Raw genomic sequence first — 20825 nt, forward strand, 5'->3', positions numbered from 1 at the left:
AGAAGTAGAGAGATATAGAAAATTAGTATATCCTGATTGGAAGGATACTTTGAGGTCATTTATGCCTAGTGCTCCCTATTTACCAAGTTAGAAGGGACTGGAAAAAAATTGGGTCAAGGTCTTATTAATTAAAGACAAAATTAGCTCCCAGGCTACTTACTTGGTACCACACCCCGTTGCATTCTTGACTTATATACTGCTCATATTTTCTAGAATTCTAAACTTGAACTAGAGACAACGCTTCTAAAGAGAGAAACAAAAATGTTTCCAGTGTCTTGAAACAAGAAAGAACAAGTCAAAAGAGAAAATGGTACCAAGAATTTGAAACAGAGCTGAAAGAAAGTGCTTGGCAGGTATGGTGACTATTTTATAGTACTAAAACTATTCGTAAACTTAAGAGGCATGTGTAGGCAGTAAGGAAATGGCCAAGAAAGGAAGAGGAGGAAAGAAGACACTACATCTTTAAATTAAATTGAATGTTCTGTGACTTTAAATGAAAGCTCTTCTGTTGTTGGGCAAATAAATTTAAACCACTTAACATGGCAGAGAAGGTCAGGCAAGCTTATTATAGTGATCATAGCGTTACAGCTATTGCGATTGACCGCTGCTCTCTGGAATCACCAATAATCAGAGACCGCAAGCTGTGTTTGCAGAGAAAGGTCATCATTCATTTTTTTCAAAGCATTAATATCTTTTGTTTGTTTGGCTCAACATGAAACAGGAATCGATAGAGGTAATTCACAGAGCAATTAGCCCCTCATCTGTCAAACGGCATCTGGGTGTATTTAACAAAAAGACCTTTGGAAAGGTTTAAAAAGGAAGAAAGTGCCTGTACGATCAACAATTTATATTTTCTACATGACATGTTGTGTATGTATCTGTGAAAAGGGGGGCCTTGGGACTAAGAAAATATACATAAAGCATGCTATAAATCTACACTTCAATGTTATGGTGTCTCAGTGTAGAGATACACCAAAAAAAAAAAAAAAAGCTCGGATTACATTCTTGCCTCGTTCCCATGAAGACAGTACATAGCGTTTGGGGTCTTTCTATCATGGACGGTCACAGTCCTAGAACGTAGATTTCTCATAAAAGAAGACCTCAAGGAAAAACTTATTATGGGCAATTTAACAAATTGGAGAGGTTCGACCATCAGGAACAAATGCCCACTTTTGGTATCAGAGCCTACTTTTGTGCTGGGCTAGACGTCTCCTCCTGAGACTGGCCAAGGCCATGCTGTGTGACTCACTGCATGGACACAGCTCCCACCCAGCCCAACACTAGCCACACCACTCTTAAGTTGGCCCTGTCTTCACATCTAGTTTATTTGTATTAAAATAAGAAGTGAAAAAGTGAAATGCAAGATTAATATAAAAGAGTCTAGAACTTAAAAAAAATGAATTCTGTTCTGGATCTATATTTCTTTACTGAATTTCAAATGTATGTACTATGAGATTTGTACAGTTAGTATCAAAGAGGTATAGGCTTTAAAAAAAATCATCTTAGGGACTTGACTACACATTTACATAAATGCTATTACTCTCAGCAGGACCAGATGTATTTCAGGAATGTGGTATTTTCTTTTAAATTTTCTGGCTCTTCTCATTTTTTCTTGACTTTTCTTTCTGTCTTTTTCTTTTTTTTTTTTTTTCCTGCCCTCACTCCTTTTTAAAAAAATTTGGTCTTTACTCAGTCCATAAGATGATGGCCAAAAAAGAAGTCATGAGGTAAAAAAGGAAGTCACAAAAATTTTGCTTATTCTGTGACTTGAGATAACACATTTTTCGGTTTAGATTTTAAACTAAACTTCATTCTGAATATCCAAACATTTTAACAGGTTACCTGTCCATCTCTAAGGCTTTTTCAGATTAATTATGAATGTCTTATCTGGAAATTATATTATACAGTTAAGTGAAAAGCAAGAGACTCCACTGAACTCTGAGTATAATAATGACTGTAAAAAAATACCATAGCAAAGATGGAAAGGAAGCAATTCTTAACTAATGCTTTTGGGTGGAGGTCATTTTTATTTAACTTGAAATTTCGATATTTTCAAAATTTTGTATCATAAACACAATACTATTTTAATTGGAAAAAGTAAAGCATTACTTACATTTAATACAGTAACACGAACAAGGCAATCATGTCTTTGCAAAGCCGTTATGTTCCATACTGACCTCAGATAACCAGAATTTTACTTTTCGTAAACACTGTCAAGCACTCTTATAGAATTTGTTTCATGGCTAGAACTAATATGAGTTCTTAGAGCCTCAAGAAATTGTACAGAGCATGTACAAGTCCAATCACTACAAGATTGAAGTTGAGGGCAGTGTAGCTTGTGGCACATCTACATTTCTCAAATAATGAAATCCTGTTATAAAAGAATTTCATTGTCAAGTACTTGAGTACATCTTATTTTCCTGGCTGTGGAATTTAATTCTGGAGGCATTGTGACACAGTGTTTCCTTCCTCCTACCTCTCAACGTTTTTGTTATTTTTTCTGTTCATGTGAGCTATGTTAGAAGTTTCCATACATTCAATACACAGCTTCCTTTAATTAGAAAGGTTCTCTGTAACTCATAGATACTGACTAATAATCATTTTCCACACTTCCCAGTTACTAAAACAAACATCACAGTCAGCAGTTGCCTAGGGTCTATTTTGCTCTCATGTAAATACTATATTATACTTCAACAATAATCCAAATCATTCCACTGTCCAAATGGTTATTCACAAGCAGAGGTCATTATTTCCTTGTTAGACTATGTTAAGGGTGGGTCTGGCTTCCATGGGCTTTGCACATTCTTCTGATTTGTAAATCAAACCTGAGTTAGAAAGATGGACTGCCACCTCCTCCTGGCTCTGCTTAGTGTCACAGGGGTACAGTTCATCAGACAAACACCTCATAAGCATCAGTTCTGGCTGCCTTCCAGGGAAAACCATGTCATGCCATTGAATAACACTTAGGACCCAATCTTTCATCCTCCTCCTCCATAACTAAATAAATTGGGTAAAGGTCTTGCCCTGTCTCAAGATAACAAGAAGTTTAAAGAACTTACTAGTGTTTCATGTTGCAGACACTAAGCTTTAGAGAAGTGAACAAAAACAAGATGGCGGCTTTCCTGAAGTTCAAAGGCAGCTCTGATAGCAAATGAATACTGATGGGCACAAATAATATTGCTAAAAGAAACAGGGAAGGGGATCTGGACTGAGGGAGAAAAGAGAATGAGCCTGGACTTTGCTAATGCTCTCCTACTCAAAACCTAATCATCTTGGGCCAGAGTTGCAAACTTTTTCTCTAGAAGACCAGATGGTAAATAGGGGTTTGCTTTAGGGGTTATATCATGTCTGTAGCAGTTACTCCGTTAGCTTTTGTAGTGTGGAACCGCCACTGAGATATGCAAACAGATGAGTAATGTCCATGTTTCAATAAAACTTTATTATGGGGACACCTGGGTGGCTCAGCAGTTGAGAGTCTGTCTTGGGCTCAGGTCGTGATCCCAGGATCCAGGATCAATTCCCACATCCAACTCCCTATGGGGAGCCTGCTTTTCCTTCTGCCTAATGTCTCTTCTCTCTCTGTGTGTCTCTCGTGAATAAATAAATAAATCTTTAAAAAATAAAACTTTATTATGGACAGTGAAATATGAATTTCCTATAATTTTTATGTGCCAGAAAATATCATTCTTCTTTAGATTTTTTTCCAACTACTTCAAATGCAAAAATTAAACCAAATTAAGCATTCTTGGCTCAAAAGGGATAGAAAAGCAGCTATTGGATTGGAATTGGCCTTTGGGTCATAGTTTGCCTGCACCTTGTTCTAGAATTCAAACTCCTACTACACGTTAGTGAATCGAAACTTACAAAATGACAGGTCAACTGCCTATGCTCTGTTCTAGAGTTCAAAGTTTTAGTTCAAGTTTGTGAGTCAGCTCTTACAGAATGATAGGTAGACTTGTTTACCATTTAACTACCTATCATCTCCTGTGAGTAAGGGTGTTTTTCTTTAACTTGAATCTTATTTTTTGTTATTTCAGAAAAAGCTCATTAAACTTTTAAAAATCACTGAATTTAGAAGAGGATCTCAATTATTATTGGGGTTGGAGTGGAATGGGGGATATGTAGAACCAAACCAAGCTGTATAAAATCATGTCTTTCTTTGGTGACAAAGGAAAATGTTCCCCTTCTGATATAAGTGAAAGCAAATCAGAGTGCAAAATTCTACATTTATCTGTATATGTATTTTATATAACAGAAAGATATAAATTAAAATGTCAGCATTATGGGGCAGTGGGGCTAATACTTCATGTTTTTTTTTCTACTTTCTAAATATTTCACAAAGTGTATACTGCTTTTATAAATAGAAAATACTACAACATTATAAGAATATCCTTTACTTCCAACTTTTTAAGTATTTCTATGGACAGATCTCTGCCACTACAGCAATCTTGGATGAAGAATCATGAAATATGCTGCATGATTCATTGACTGCTGTACAGCTTTGTGATAGCATCGAAGATAACCTCCAAGGAGCTCATAAAAATAATTACCTGAAAGTTAGACGAATTCAGCATTTTTGTGACATGCAAATAAAGAAAAGGAAGGAAGAAACATGAGATAACACAAGAAAGATTTCATAAAAGGGACAGAGATAACTATATGTAAGAAGGAATAATGGATGTTACTAAGTTCTGTAAAATTTTGGCAGGTCAATAGAACTGAATGAGAGAGAGCCAACAAACCTCCCTCACTTGTTATTCAAAAGAGGAACAAAGCACTAATTACTCTCTGGCATTAAAATCTTATTTATATTTATAACCAAAACTTTCTTAAAAGCTTGTCTTCCTTTTCATTTGTAAGTTTCCTGAAAAAAAAAAAAAAAGTGGCCAAGGCCAATTAAACTCTCATTCATGGGGACAATGAAATAAAGAGAGATTCTTCCTGGCATCATTTAGAGCAGTTTTATTTCAACTTTTTGAATAAAGTGGATCTCAATCCACAGATCAACACATGACTCCTACCTATGTGTTTATTCCTATTACATTCTAGACACCTCCAGAAAGAGGTTAATGTAGCTTGATTTCTCTTTACTAAAAAAAAAAAAAAAAAAAAAAAAAAAAAAAAAAAAAAAAAAAAAAAATTTAAAGAGACTGTGAAAGCATCTCTGAAAAAAGTATTATTTTAAAGGTTTATTATTAGTGACTGATTTTAAATGACCAAGTTTTTTGTTGTTTTGTTTTTTAATTCATGAGAGACACAAAGAGAGAGTCAGAGACATAGGCAGAAGGAGAAGCAGGCTCTCTGTGGGGAGCCTGATGCAGGACTCCATCCCAGGACCCTGGGATCCTGACCTGAGCTGAAGGCAGTTGCTCAACTACTGAGCCATCCAGGCATCCCAATGGCCAAGCTTCAAAACAGCTTTATTTATGTCCTCAATGATTGGAGGACAAGCAGGAATATGAGAATAAAAGAACTAGTGGCTTCTCACACCTAAAATAAAGGCATTTTGGCCAAAAAGCTTGAGATTTAATTGTTAGCTTTGACATCAAAAATTTTTGACTGAAAATACCAATAGAAACATATCTGAGAGAGGTACTGTCTCTGCTTCTCTCTCTTTTTCTGCTTCTGTCCCATAGAAACCTAGTTCCCAAGCAATCTACTTGACTGACGGAATTGCAAGGGAGAAGAAATTATAGCTGTAGGACCCAACTACTTTACTTCACCTTATCAAATGCACTCACCAATTTATGTTCTTAGCACTTTTCCACAGTCTGACAAGAGTCAGGACTATTCTGGGGCTCTTGTCTCTGGGGATGGTGAGGACATTCTATCTTGACAACTCCAATCCAGCCACCAGGCACCACCCACAGGCCATTGATAGCTTTTCAACTTGTTCTAGGTGAAGAGGAAGCATGCAGACTTCAGTTGTCACCACTCTGTATTATAACTCATAAATTTACCTTCACATTCAAAACTCAACTCAAAAAGATTCACCTTTTCATTATAAACTGTTGATTGAACGCTTATAATAAATAGTCATGGATTCTATGGGTGTGGGGGTGCTGCTCTGATTTTTGATGGGGACTTCACTAAGTGCAGGAAGTTGCCTGTAAGTGGAGAGTAGTACAGAAAACGTACTTAAGAGATTGGTATCATAGCTGCTCAGAAAGAGTCACAGAAGGCTTTGGGAAGGACTCAAATGGAGATTGAGATTTAAAAGATTGGTAAATATGAGTGGGTACAGAGAGGAGGAGAGGCAAAAGAAAGTAATGACTCATGTTACTAACCAATGTATGGTGCCCCAGAGCCTATGTTGGTTGCTGTACACACACTCCCTCTTGCTTCTCATCAGGAAACTGAGGCTCAGAGAAAGTAGAGTTCTCCTAAGATTGGACAGCCAAGAAATATGGAAAAATTGATTTAAGCTCATATCTGCCTCTTTCTTAAGCTTATGTCTTTTTCAATGCAGTGAACTCTATCAAGGATGTTTTTTGGAAAACAGATTGAGAGGAGCAAGAGTAAGGAGGATGAATACACAAGAGCTTCAGGATAGGTAGATCTTCCTTCCTAGACACAGTGGTTGGGATGAAGCAACCAATCAAAAAAAAAATTTTTTTTTTCTTTCTAGGAAGAGCAGAATTTAAATGACAAGGAGATGAGATTTACTTCCTAATTGCAAAAGTATTCCATGTTAGTAGTAGAAAATTAGACAATTATGTAAAGAATCATTAGTATAAAATCAACCAGGGCTAGCTAACTGTTTCTGTTCTAACATATTGTTTTCCAGTCTTTTTTTTCCTTCAAATACATACATGTATTTATATATTAGAGTTTTTATAAAGTTAGAATTTGGTTTTCATATTTTTATAATCTGATATCTGAGTTAATAACATACCACAACCATATTGCATCTCATGTTCTCTTTGAAAACATATTTTTAATATATTGAAATATCTGATATGCATGGATAGCCATATTTTATTAAACTCCTATCATTAAACATTGAAGTTATTTCTAGTTTTTCTAGCTTTTTAATTCAAAATGATGTCAAAATTTTCATGTCAATCATTTTGTTCATTTTTTATTTTTCTTTTAGAAATAATTTCTAAACAAAAAATTCAGCTTATCTGATTTCTAAGGTTATAGAAACCTGAAATCTATACTTAAATCTTATACCATTTTAGAAACTGAAGCTCAGGGCAGACTCTTGATAGAATAAACCAAAACCCTAGCAGAAGCTTGACCCAATCATCACTATCATTATCATTACCATCCTCCTCCTCCTTCTCTTCTTTTTCTTCCTTCTCCTTGTTAGCATCTGGAAGAGAGAGAGATTGAAGAGATTAAGGAAGGAGGCAGAGGGGGAAAAAGAATACAGAAAAAGAAAATTAGTTTTCCTTTCTTTGGGGCAGATGCATTTTTTCCAAGTAAATGACTTTTTTTTTTTTTTTTTTAAAGAGTAAACTCTCTAGTGTTCTTGGGAGTGGAGGGAAGCACGCATTTCAGTCTTTGTCAAAGTAGATATTGGCTTTTTAATATCCAGTAACATTCAGAGGTGGTGCATCTACATCACGGCCGATGCATTTCCTCATTCGGACACCACCCAGTGGATAAAATCACCAGGTTTCGATTCTCGCTGCTCAATTTAACAGTTCTGAGACTTTGAACAAGGCCTTTAACTTCTCTGAACCTCAACTTCCACAGGAGTAGAGGATAATAAAGGGAATGTTTGGATCACGATGGTTAAATTAGATCCTGTATCATCATCCAACCATATATACTAGCTCCTTTCTCCCTTTCCTCTACACTTTTCCTTTCCCAGAGGGCAAGAAAGATCTTATTATTCTAAGAGATTTTTTTCAGTTTCAAAAGCTGTGTTCAATCATTCCACAAAGTGCTGAGTCTCTGGGCACTGAGGATTCAAAGGCATTACCCATTCTCTTACGGGGACAGTCCAGCAAACAAGACAGGGAGGGTGACATAGAAATGAGCTAAGATTTCCAAGGGAGAGAATTTGGCACAGAGTTGTGTGTGTCCTCAAATAAGGAAGGGTCAAATCTATGTGAGGAGAGGGGTGCCAGACAAATTATCATTGAGATGAGTCTTACAAGATAAGTGTATGCTTGCCTGGCAAGGGAAGGAAAGAGAACATCCCTGGCATGGGTTAATGCTTGATCCAGGGGTGGCGGGGAGGGATTGGAGGTTGGCATAAGAGTCCTTAACAGAAGCTAAAAGTTATTCAAATGGCACTTCCTCTGTAGAGCCCTGTCTGGTCCCTTATACAGGAAACCCTCCCTACCTCCTTAGCACTTTATTTGTACCACATCTGTGGATTTCTTTGACATTTACTACTTCCTGCTTTGCATTAGAGCTATTTGTGGACTTATTTTACTTTCATACACACTAGAGAAACAGGGAATCTGTTTTATCCTGGTATTCCCTACAGTGCCTTCAACTTAAAATTATATATACATATACATGTATGTGTACATACATATACATATATAAAATATATACATATACTATATATAAATACATGTAATATTATATAGAGATTGGTCTTTCTGTTGCTTATATTAAATTATTAGTCAAGTCAGAAGGCAAATATATATAAATATATAAATATATAATATAAATATGTATTATATGTAATATATTATAATTATATATATTATATTATATATATATATATATATTTAAAGGATGAAGGCCAAGCTACTATATTTCACATTCATTCTCTTTATCATGGTGGTGTTCTTGGGTTTTTTATTTATGGACTTACTATCAGTGAAAAGAGTTTTGTCTTTTAAGCATTGATAGACATACAACACTTTCTACTTCACCAATGAAAACAACCAAACAGGTTTTGCTCTGATGCCATTGATTCTTCTAGAATAGAGAAATAGTGCCATCTCCTTTCTTATTGCCCACCCAACTTGGAATATCTCAGGCAGAGATTGGGACTTGACAAGGAACCCCCAGAAAACTGATTTGCTAAGTTCCTAGTAAAGATGGAGAGTTGCTGGGATCCTGGGCCAGATGGGGGTGGGGGGCCAATTCAGGGACTTTTTTTCCTTCAATATTCCAGGTTTAGAACTCTTTTAATCAACTAATGGACTATTCTAGTTGGCTCCAAGTCAAACCTGCCAAGAAGACTGTTAATATTCACCTCATTAACTTGATTATTATGGGTAGTAATAGAAGTAATACTATATTACAATAATATCATTCATAATGGCTTCTGTTTATCGAGCATTAGGCCAGGCACTTTCTAAACACTTTGTCAATACTAACTAGATTCATATCTGAAGCTATGCAATGACTTGGTTACTATTAGCATCCTCATTTAGTAGATGATGAAACTGAGTCATAGAAAGCATAAGTATCTGTAACTTGCCCAAGAATCATCTGGTAAGTGGCGACCTTGAATTTGAGCCAAGAGCAATTTGCTAAGGAGTCTGAGCTTTTATCCTCTGTTCAGTTTCATCGACCCACCTGCTGGAGGAAATATTTTCTGTATCTTACAAATAAGGTGTAGAGACTTTAAGCTACTTGCCCAAGTCCACATGTTGGAAATGGTAGAGCCAGGATTTGGAGTCTAGTCCAGTCAACTCCAAAGCCTGAATCTGGGACTCTACGTTTCCATTCAAGGTTTGTAATACATCTGCTTATAACTGCATGGTATCTTCTTTTACCTACAGGCTTTATCAGGCGATGGTTTCCTATGATGAAAGAGAAATGAAAATAGGATGGATCATGACCCTAGTATAGTAGTCATTGAGGTCAATTGAAATCATATTTGATATCTCTGTGAGTAAATTAATTTCAGGATATTTAAGGTCCTATGAGTGTTTCCTATATGATCCGTTGAAGATGACTTACCCCTCTTTGTTTTGCAGTGAAAACTGTAGTCACTTTACTACATTTTGTTATAGGCCAGGCTTCAGGCTATGGTTTAAGACAAAAGGTGTCAAGAATCCAGGTCAAAGAGGGGTGCTTGGGTGGCTCAGTCAGTTAAGCATGGGACTCTTGAGCTCAGGTCATGATCTCAGGGCTGTGAGATGGAGCCCACCCCCTCCCCATGGCTCTGTGCTGAGCATGGGGCCTGCTTGAGATTTTCATTCTCTCTCTCTCTCTCTCTGCCTCTCCTCCTCCCCCACATGTGCATTCTCTCTTTCTCTATTTAAAAAAAGAAAGAAGGAAAGAAAGAAAGAGAGAAAGAAAGAAAGAAAGAAAGAAAGAAAGAAAGAAAGAAAGAAACCATATCAAAGAGTCAAAAGGAAGTATTTCAGAGGGATAAAAGATACAAAGCACAGTACCTCAAGATCAAATTCACCCTTTGAAATACTGAACTGATATAAACCAAAGATTAGGGAAGACAAATATGTTTTCATGCCCAGAATCAAGATCTGTCTGGGTGCCTGAACGCAAAGGCCAAAGCAAGTAAACCCTTCATGTGGGTTTGGTGGACAAGTGGGGATGAAGGCTGCTCTAGATTGAGTTAAGTAGGAAATATATGATAAATAAAAGTAGTTGGTTGATTGATATTAGTGTAATTTGTTGTTTGTGAAGTCTTAAATGGGAAATCCCCTGTTCTTTCTCATTGGGGTTGTGTTTATACCCCATCAAATCTGTGGGATCAGAAGATGGACTAATAAATTTGATCACCACAACAAAATCATGCTAATTAACCTGAAATATCTATCTTATGTATCTCTTTCTTCTGATAATATACAATAAAATTGCCAGCTTGGGATTTGATTCCCTGAAGTACCAAAAGAGACCTCACAGAAAGCATAAAGCAAGCTGTGATTTCTTATCTATTCTGAGGGTGAAATCGGTGATATGTGTTTATTTATAGTTGGTACCTACAATTGTCCCCCTTAAATGAAATCTGACAATTGGAAGTGGCTGCAAGAAATGGCAGTGAGTGCTTCTAAATAAATAAGATAGTATGGAAGCGAGGGACTTTCTTCCCACTCCTGTAACTAAATTTGACAAAGCCATCACAGTTTGCTTTGTAATCATCAACAACTACTTATATGACACATAATCCCTTAACAATCTACTTAGGCCTTACTGTTGCTTAAATTATTAAGCAGGTCAGAAGGTGATTGTTTTGGTCAAATTGGCAGCTAGAATAATGAACTTCTTAGCATTATAAATGATTTATTAAGGAAACTTAACAAATTGGGTCAGAAACAAAACAGGCTTTTTCTGTGATTTTAGTTTAGGTTTTTTTTTTTTTTTTTTTTTTTTTTCTGATCCTGATCTTCATGCTATGTCATAATCTTACTTTCCCATTCTTTAAAAATATCTTGGCAAGGTCCTATAACTTTTCCGTCCTTCTCAGATATTAAAACTCGGGTTAGACCATTTAAATTTGAGTCTCACATGAGATTCAAATTTCTTCTCCTTCCTCCCAACTGTCCCCAAAGCAGACTGGACTCTGGTTGCTTGAATTAAATTCTCTATCCTCTTGGTCAAGCTCTCCAGGCCTTCCTGATCTGACTCTGAGCAGGAAGAATTAAAGGCACAGGAGATTTCTATGTCCTTGATTGACCTGGTGTTGCAAAGAGGATGTCAGGGAAGAAGGTAAAAGAGGAAGGATCTCTCTAAATTGCTAGGAAGTCAGGTGGGGGTGGGGTTCTTGGCTTCACTGGTTCTCTTTGCAAATGGTAACCAACACTCATGGTATACTGTTTCTCCCTCAGGTAGTATAATAGTTTAACCCCCAAGACATCTTTCTCAAGATCATGTCTATTCCCTTGATATGTCCAGAAGTTCTCAGCCTACCTCTCCACTGGCCAACTGGTCTCCTGGGCAGCCATAAGTCTCCTGGCTCCCCTTTAGTCTCATTGCTTCCTCAATTGGAGATGGAACCAATGGGCCATCTTTGCACACTCTGAGGGTCAGGGAGGCCACTTAGATTGAGGAGGTGGCTCTGTCTTCTTCCCAGGAATACTGTATCATAGTCCCAGCAGGCCTCACTCTCGCAGGTTACTTTGATCTACGTCCTTAGTAGACTTCCCGCCTCTGAGGACCTCTCTTGACCAAACCTAGGCAAAGTCTCTGTGAGCATTTTGCCCCAAAACACAAGTAGGCCTTTGTTAAAGCCACACAAAATCTCTTTCAACCCTGGTCTCCTCTCTTATGGCAGCACTGGGACATGCTACAGTTTGTGGGTTCTAGCAAGACCATGGCTAGAGAATAAAAAGTAAGTTCCCCTTTCTCACAGGCACTTTCAGGATCTACCACTAATTCTTTTGAATCCTTGATTGTGCAACCGGTTATCTTTGAAATGAGGAGGAAGTATCCTCTCCCCATGAACCTGCACTCCCCAAATAGCTGAAAGATGTTCTCCTCATCTTTCAAATGGGTACTGTGCCCTTCTCTATGATGCTTTCTGTAGGTAGACCAGCAATAAGTTGTGAAGTTGAGTTGAATGAGCTATGGTAGGTGGTAGCAGACTCCATTCACATCACCTGGGAAAAGCATCTGGCCCCAACTATACTTGGCTTAGTGGTGACTTGACAGTGTGGGGATCCTTATTTTGCAGTTGTAGATTCTGATTGTTGATTTTAGAAAAATATAAAAACTTAAGTCCCACTACACACACACACACACACACACACACACACACACACACACACACGAGTTTTTGTTTGCAAGGGTAAAATAGATTTCATGTAAATTCTACTTCTCCTTTCCACAGCATCCTTTACTATCCCAAAAGCCAATACATGGAGAATCCCTGAAATTCTAATGCTAGCACTAGAAGGGAGTTGCCAAGTGCTGCTCTCTCACAAATTAACAGTACAACTGGAACACTTGTCCTTCTCTTGGTTGGAGTTCTTTCCAGAAGCAGTCATGCTTTTGACCACAATGTTCACTTATGATCCTTGATTCATCCTTGTTCCTATTATGCTGGGGAGCAGAGGCATGGGAAGAAGCACATGTGGTAACTAGGGCGAATTTTGTTTGCAAAAGTCAAATGGGTACTGTGCCCTTTTCCTGCCCACTTTATCCCCTACTTCCGGAAGAGCCAGAGCATTTCCTCCTCCTTTCCCTCAAGTGTCCTTTAGAGTTGTCCATGCTGCTTCTTAATAAGCATAACCCTGCTCCTTGTGCCTTACTGGAAATAAGCTCAGTGCTGACGGGATCTGATCTCTTGGGGGGTGGAGGGGAATGAGGGGTCAAAGCTACATTTGACCTTTTGTTCTACAGACTTACTTCATAGCTGAGCAGTCAAATTTTGATTTAAAGTTCTTTTTTTTCTAGGCCCTAGATCAGTTCCTTACCTTGGAGCATGTCCCCTCTGCTGATCTCATACATTTTTATTTTATTTGATACTTGATGTTATGCTTGGATTATAGAACTTCCATTCAGTAAAGGTTCTGTAACAAATTGTTCTTTTGTAAAATTGCCAACTATCTCAGACTAAAAACATATTGGGGGAAAAAGCCAGATAAAAAATTAAATGGAGTCAAAATTAGGGACTGGCTAATAAAATCAGATTTTCCTGACACTTTTAGTCAATGCAAAAATAATTGTGGGAATATAAAAGGTTTTTTATGGTCAATTATTCTTGTCTTAGTAAGTATCTATAATCATAGCCCCTTTGGAATAGGTAATAATCCTCATAGAAAAAAAGTGAGACTTCCCTACAGATCCATAAGAAAGGTAAAACATTATCACATGCATGCATAAAATATATTAATATTGAAATGTGCTAGCTTTAAGGTCAGCTGGTTAGATATCTTCTTTTCTACTCCGAAAAAAAAAAATATATATACGTATACTATCTGACGTTATTGGGTTGCTGACATCCAATTGATCTGCATTATTCTTAGCTGGCAAGAGCCTATATACCTAAATGCCTCAGATAATAGGTATTACAGTATTAGGTAAAAAGCCTCCATGCAGTCTATAGCAATATCAAAAAGGTAGAAAGTGTAAAATAAGGGAGATTAAGATGACACCAGAAAGCTTTGAATGAGGTGTCATTTTGCATTTAGAGAGACAACCAGGGAAGTTAAGACAGAAGAAAAAAAATGCCGCTTTCTCACCAGCTGCCCTTAAAGGTTTACAAATGATCTGTTAACAGAAATGAGTTTCTCTTGGGCTTCAGACACCATTTATTACGCTGGGAGAGAGACAAAAAAAAAAAAGAAAAAAAAGAGAGAGAGATGGAAAAGACCGGAAAATTATGCTTATTTGAAGGCAAAATGCTTCCCATCAGCAACATGATGAAAATGTAGCAAAGGTGTCAGCCAGATGTTGACATGTTAATATTTTTCATGAGGTCTTTCAGTGAGGAATGAGTACAAAGAACTTTTTGGGTGTTCTTTAGAATATGAATTGAAATGCATTGTTAGGCTAGATGCCTGGTCCAGGAAATCACGATTGTAGTTGATGATGAAGAGGAAGAGGAAGTGTGTCCCAAATAGGGGGCTTGAACCTCGATTCCCTGGCTGCCTCCCAGATGTCTTGTGCTACGAATGGGCTCATCTGATCTCTCCTAGTCAATTTCATTCTGGAAAGTAGCCAGTGGGCCTAGTTCATGACCCAGTGATGTCATTATAATTCATTCTCCCTACCACAAAGACTTCGAAACTTTCCAATTTACAATGGGTCTTTTTAATAAAGAAGAATGTCATGCCCAGAATTTTTAAGTGTTTCTAATGATTCATCTTTTTTTTTTCTATTTTAGCCTCAAAATGGCCTATCTTATTCTACTAAAGATCGGACTACCAAAATCATTCAAGGATTTTATGTCTTTGTTAAGTTTTACAGGCTGAACAAGGGTAACTGAATCTCATTATGAGAGCATCTTGTCTCAACAGCAGTAACAAAAACAACTTTATATCTTATGCATTAATCAGAATAGGGCACCCCAAATGTAATATGATTCAACTGATGCTTCATCTAGAAGGCTCACGTAGTAACTCTAAGTGGCATAAGTGGCATAAGTGCCATTTTTAGTGATGTTCTGTCTTTTGAGCCAGGCTTTACAAGGGAGGGGAGGGGCGAGGGGCTGAGAGAGACACATGTAAGTCATTTAAGAGCAGGGGCTAAGGTATCATCTGTGTGTTCTCTCAACACCTCTCATAAGCTTTGTAAGGAAATATTCACTGATGAAGGTCATGCATAAATTGAGCTTAACACTGGAGAGTTGGGACCCTCTCCCTGAACCTCACCTCTTTGAACTTGGTTAACCCTCCCTGCTAAAAAAAACTTTGCTGAGATGACTTCACTTATCCTTGGCCTGGATCTTTAAAATCCTGGGTAGTACAAGCTGAGTGGATGATCAATGCATCTGTGGCTTGCGCTGTAATTTAACTTGCTCTGTCTGACAGGAGATGTGGAATAGCTAAAGAGAGGCTTTACTTGTAATCTGCTTATCACCTTATCCTGGAGTGTCTGTGAAGAGCGAGACCTTTCTCGTACTCAGTCCCAGTTGAGGGTTAATGCTAAGAAAGAGAAATTGCCCTTTGGTGTGTCTGACGGAGCCACCAGATAAAGCCTCCTCCAGACACCTTGGGAACCCTCACCTTTCTAGAAGGATCAGACACTGGCTTTCCTGAGCTAGCATCACTTGCTTCTCTTTATACACTCATTAACAGAAATAACTTACTATAATTAAGATGCGCCAGGAGTTGAGGTGTGTATGCGTGTGTGTGTGTGTGTGTGTGTGTGTGTGTAAATCCATATATTTTTTTCTACTGCTTTTCTCATGGATAGATTCTAAGTCAGATCTTCACTGCTGGATCATGATTAGCAAGAGACTTTGAGGAATAAGAGAGAGGCGGCCAGACCACCAGTGCAGGATGGAGAAGAGATATTGCTCATCTGAGTGTTGATGGACAACAGTGGCTAGGCCAAAGGGACAGGAGTGAAGGTGGAGGGAATTTAGTAGGAAGAAAGAAAAGAGAGAGAGAGTGAAAAAAGGCAAGGAGAGAGGTTTTTAATAAGAAATCACAGTGTGGAGGAGTGCAGAAGGCAGGCAGCTGAGGATAAGACAAAATCAAGGAGGGTTGGATGCAGAAGAATGGCTGTACCTAGAAAGGCATCAACCATTTCAGGAAGCAGTTTTTCTATTTTTACTGAAAGCTGAACCATAGCAGAGAGTCTGACAGTCTTAGGGTCTCAGCGTCAGGGAACTGAGTCTCTTCCTGTTGACTTGCAGGTACATACAATTATTTGAAGTGAGTCGTCTATGAATCTTTTTTTTTTTTTATAAATTTTTTTTTAATTTTTATTTATTTATGATAGTCACAGAGAGAGAGAGAGAGAGAGAGGCAGAGACACAGGCAGAGAGAGAAGCAGGCTCCATGCACCGGGAGCCCGACGTGGGATTCGATCCCGGGTCTCCAGGATCGCACCCTGGGCCAAAGGCAGGCGCCAAAACGCCGCGCCACCCAGGGATCCCGTGTCGTCTATGAATCTGATAGAGGAAACATTGTCTTTCGAGGGAGCAGATCCTGGATTGTATGTGCTCTCAAAATGATCATATGTTAGTAGGACTGCTAGTTACATAAGCCAGTGATCACAGCCAAGGGGAAAAGTGTTATGGCCATGGGTATGAAGGCCTAGAAGGACCTTTACAGAGAGTAAGTAGGAGGGGACACAGGACAAACTTAACAGAAGGGATACAATAATGACGATGGTAATGTGGTAATAAAAAAAACAATTGCAACGATAAAATTAAGAGCAGCTACTGCTGGTTTTTTTTAAGTTTCTGTTATGGGCATGTCTCTTCTGTAAACATGTCTGAATATGCATGGATCTGTAAACATGTATGTATGTATGTATGTATGCAAATATGTGTGGATCTGTAAATTTGTCTAATGCTCACAGAATCTCACAATTTTATATCTGAGGATATTAAAGCCTAGAGAGCTTGTAAAACTCACTCAAAGAAGCATGCCCACATATTGATAAAATTTGACTATAGTATATTGGTATAAACATGCAATGATATCTACAGGATCCATAATGTACATATCAGAGCAAGGAAGAAGGGGGAAGATGTTAATGAAGGAAGGCACCATTAGAAGATTTGTTGGAAACCAGCTCAGTGAATAGTTTATATGCTGCCCATAGGAAACCACATTGTATCTAACAGGCACTAGGAAGGTTGGGGAGGTTTTCAGCAGGGGAGTCATATGGTTAGACTTGTATTTGTGATAGATAATTGATTAGAAGAGAGAAGAGAATTCAGATAGGGTGCCAATGAGAGGTTATGGCAATAGGCCAAGAAAACCATAATATGGACCAATAACCCATAGAAACAAACATGGCAATTTATTTGATCCCAACACTGACAGCTACCACTCCTAGTGCCATCCCCTTTTTACGGCAAAGAGGATATAAATAATCTTCCCATGGTAGCAACATTAGTCATGGCAGAACTGGAACTGACACCCAGGTTCCAGAACTTGTTCTTATATTGACCACACCATATGTTTGAGAATGATAGTAAGAGGAGAGATGGAAAGTAAAACTTTGAGCCAAGGGATCCCTGGATGGCTCAGCAGTTCAGCATCTGCCTTCAGCCCAGGGCATAGAGTCCTGGAGTCCCGGGATTGAGTCCCACATCAGGCTCCCTGCATGGAGCCTGCTTCTCTCTCTGCCTATGTCTCTGCCTCTCTCTGTGTGTGTCTCTCATGAATAAATAAATAAAATCTTAAAAAAAAAACTTTGAGGCAGATTTTAAAATCTTTAGTGAGTTAGAGCAAAATGAAGACATGTAATAGATAAAGGAGAAGAGGGTGGAGAGTTGGTGCAGGCATTTTTATAGGAGCGTGGGGGAATTGTGGTCAAGGTGATATGAGACATCAAGATAGTGACCACAGTTCTGACCCTGAAGAATTTGGAAATAAGCAATAATCATCCTTTTCTTTTGGGGGATGCAGAGGGAGCAGTGTCCTGCAGGTCCGGCCCCTATCTACAAAAGTGGATTCAATTGGACTGATGTGTACTCTGGGCATCTATTTTTTCCCCAAGCTCCCCCTAGGAGTCTAACATAAACCCTCAATTGAGAGCCATTGATTAAAATCAAGGAAGGGAGAACATTTTCTGACAAGTAGAAGGCAAAAATTTGCTGCTCACAGAGTGGGAATCCTAGTAGGATAAGTGGAAGTGTTTGAAAGAGAAGGAAAAGCAGCCATTCATGTTATTAATGCCATTGTACATGGATCTTTGAGTAACTTCCCCCTCTATTGCTTGATTTTATATTTATTCCACGACAATGATTCAGTCTGATTGCATTATTCTTTTACTGTAAGCTTCTAAAGTATTTTTGATAAGAGAGAAGTGGGATGTGAATACTAAAAAATAATAATGATAATAAGATGTAGAGATGTGTGACTGACTATTGGCTTGCCAATACGTAGAAGCTACAATTCATTAACTGCTGCCAGGAGGGTGCGTTTTTAACTATTCAGGCAGTGAGGGGTGATGGCTTGGGTTGAATCATCTATAACGCTGTATGCTGGCACCTCCTCTGCATTTCCCTTTCTCAGATATTCATCACCCCATATAACAACAGCAACAATAACAGCAAAGCCTGTGACCTCATTTAAACCAGGTTTATAATTAACAGAGAGAGAGAGGAAGGAAGGAAAGGAGGGAGGAAGAGAGAGGAAAGAAAAATGAAGGTGGGAGGAAAGGAAAGAAGAAGAAAAGAGGGAGGAGGGAAGAAAGAAAAAGGAAGGAGGGAAAGAGAAAAGGAAGGAGGGAGAAAGGAAGAAAAGCGGGTGGAATGAGGGAGGGAGGAAGGAAAGAAAATAACCAGAAGAAGGAATTACACAGCAAGAACAAATAAAATGAATTTGATGGCAAGCCTAAGAGTGGAAAGAATGGCTGGAGGACAGGTTCATGACTAGCTATTGGGCTAATAAGAAGAAATAAGAGATGTGATCAAACTATTCCCTGAACTATGTATGGCACGTGTAGACAGAGTCACAGCATGTTGCAGTTTCACCTGTAGTTTGTGCCCAGTTGATGCTCCTATAGAAACAGGTGGAATTAATTAAAACACTTTTTTTAAAAAAAGATTATTGGGCAGCCCTGGTGGCTCAGCGGTTTAGCACTGCCTTATAGCCCTGGGCGTGATCCTGGAGACCCGGATCAAGTCCCACATTGGGCTCCCTGCATGGAGCCTGCTTCTCCCTCTGCCTGTGTCTCTGCCTCTCTCTCTCTCTTTCTGTGTGTCTCATGAATAAATAAAATAAAATCTTAAAAAAAAAGATTATTAAGGAATAGTTTATTTTAGTATTAAATGTCAGTTCAAAAACTTCATTTTGATTATATTTGAGAAATACATTATACTGTAAGAATAAGGAAACCATACTATCTTGGAAACCACTTAATTGCAGGTACTTGAGTTTGTCAGCTAAATACCAACTCTATCTTTGCGTCCAAGCCCCTCATTTGCATAAGGACAGTGTGATTTGACTTATAAGTGGCATATGTGTCAGCTGTACAACATGGCCGCATAAGAAGCAAAGTGGCGTGGTTGTGGCATAGATGACCCAGAGCAGGGAGGAACCTCATCTTGCTTACCTATGGGCTGTGCCATCACACCTATACATGAGGCTCTGTTCAGAACTTTAAGAGGGACACTGATGAGCTTAGGTACAGAGAAGATAACGATCATATATATTTTTTTCTTGGCTAGAAGACTTCCAGTGACATAATAATCTTCAAAATGTTGGTTGTCTTTTATTTTATTTTATTTTTTTTTGGTTGTCTTTTATTTTATTTTATTTTTTTTTGGTTGTCTTTTAAATACCATCCTAAAAGTCTGTTAAAAATAATTTTGAGAAGGTCGATTGTCAGCTGGCTATAAAGAAGAACATTCTAAAAACTAGAATTTTACTGGAGTTAGAATGGACCTCTCTAGGAGATACTAAGTTCACTTTAGCAAGAGGGATTCATCTCAATACTAGGTAATCACTTATTGGATCCATTGACAAAAGAGATTTGGGTATCGGGTGGGGAGAAAAAGTAGTAGAAATAATAATAGTAATAGTAATAATGAGTTCTAGTTATTAAGTACTTACTATATACCAAACACTGCTTTATATGTATCCTCATATGTATCCCAAAGACTGTTCTGTGAGATTAGTGATACCCTCCCTATCATACAGATAAGAAAAATGAAGCCCAGAAAATTGCTTCTAAATGGTGTAGCCCAAATTCAGCTCCACACTTTTAACAACCACCCTCACCTGCCTTTTAAGGTAGTTGCAATAAGAGATCTTCAAGGTTCAATTTAAACTCTAATGATCATTGATTTTAAAAGTTACACTTCAGGAGTTTAGATTAGTGGTTTGGAGTCAAACCAGGGTTCAAATCTGGATTCTTTCCTGTTATTAATGTGTAACCTTGGGTGAAGTACTTAAACCCTCTGAAGCTCATTTTCTTCATCTGTGTAACATAGATTACAATATTTAATTTACAACATTGTGAGGATGAAATAAGGTCATGCATACAGCTGTTCAGCAATGCCTAGTATTAGTTATTACCTTAACAAAAAGGGTGGCTATTACTTAAACAATACACAATAATAATAATATGTTCTAAGAATAAGATATTAAGATGATGTCTTGCACTACGTGTGACACTCCTAAGTTTTAGTATGTAATATTAAAAAAAAAAAAAGAGAGAGAGAGACCCAACTGATTACTAGACTAGGTTTAAATCCTTCAAGAGAACAACCATTTGATTTCCTCCCTCAACCTCTTTTTTGCAGGTGGAGGAACGGACAGTTTGAGGAAAATATTTGCAATATGTATAGAAAAAGACATAGTATCAAG

General features: G+C 38.0%; 1 long non-coding RNA gene across 1 annotated transcript in view; it reads right to left on the reverse strand.

Annotated features, from left to right (window-relative positions):
- LOC121488665 overlaps nt 1-20825 on the reverse strand; it is a 124521-nt gene that overhangs the window by 4141 nt on the left and 99555 nt on the right. The window contains exon 3 of the long non-coding RNA XR_005987201.1: nt 7271-7318. This is a non-coding gene — a long non-coding RNA (uncharacterized LOC121488665). The remainder of the gene's footprint in view (nt 1-7270; nt 7319-20825) is intronic.

This window comes from Vulpes lagopus, chromosome 4, assembly GCF_018345385.1.
Source record: "Vulpes lagopus strain Blue_001 chromosome 4, ASM1834538v1, whole genome shotgun sequence".
In the NCBI taxonomy this organism is placed as follows: domain Eukaryota; kingdom Metazoa; phylum Chordata; class Mammalia; order Carnivora; family Canidae; genus Vulpes; species Vulpes lagopus.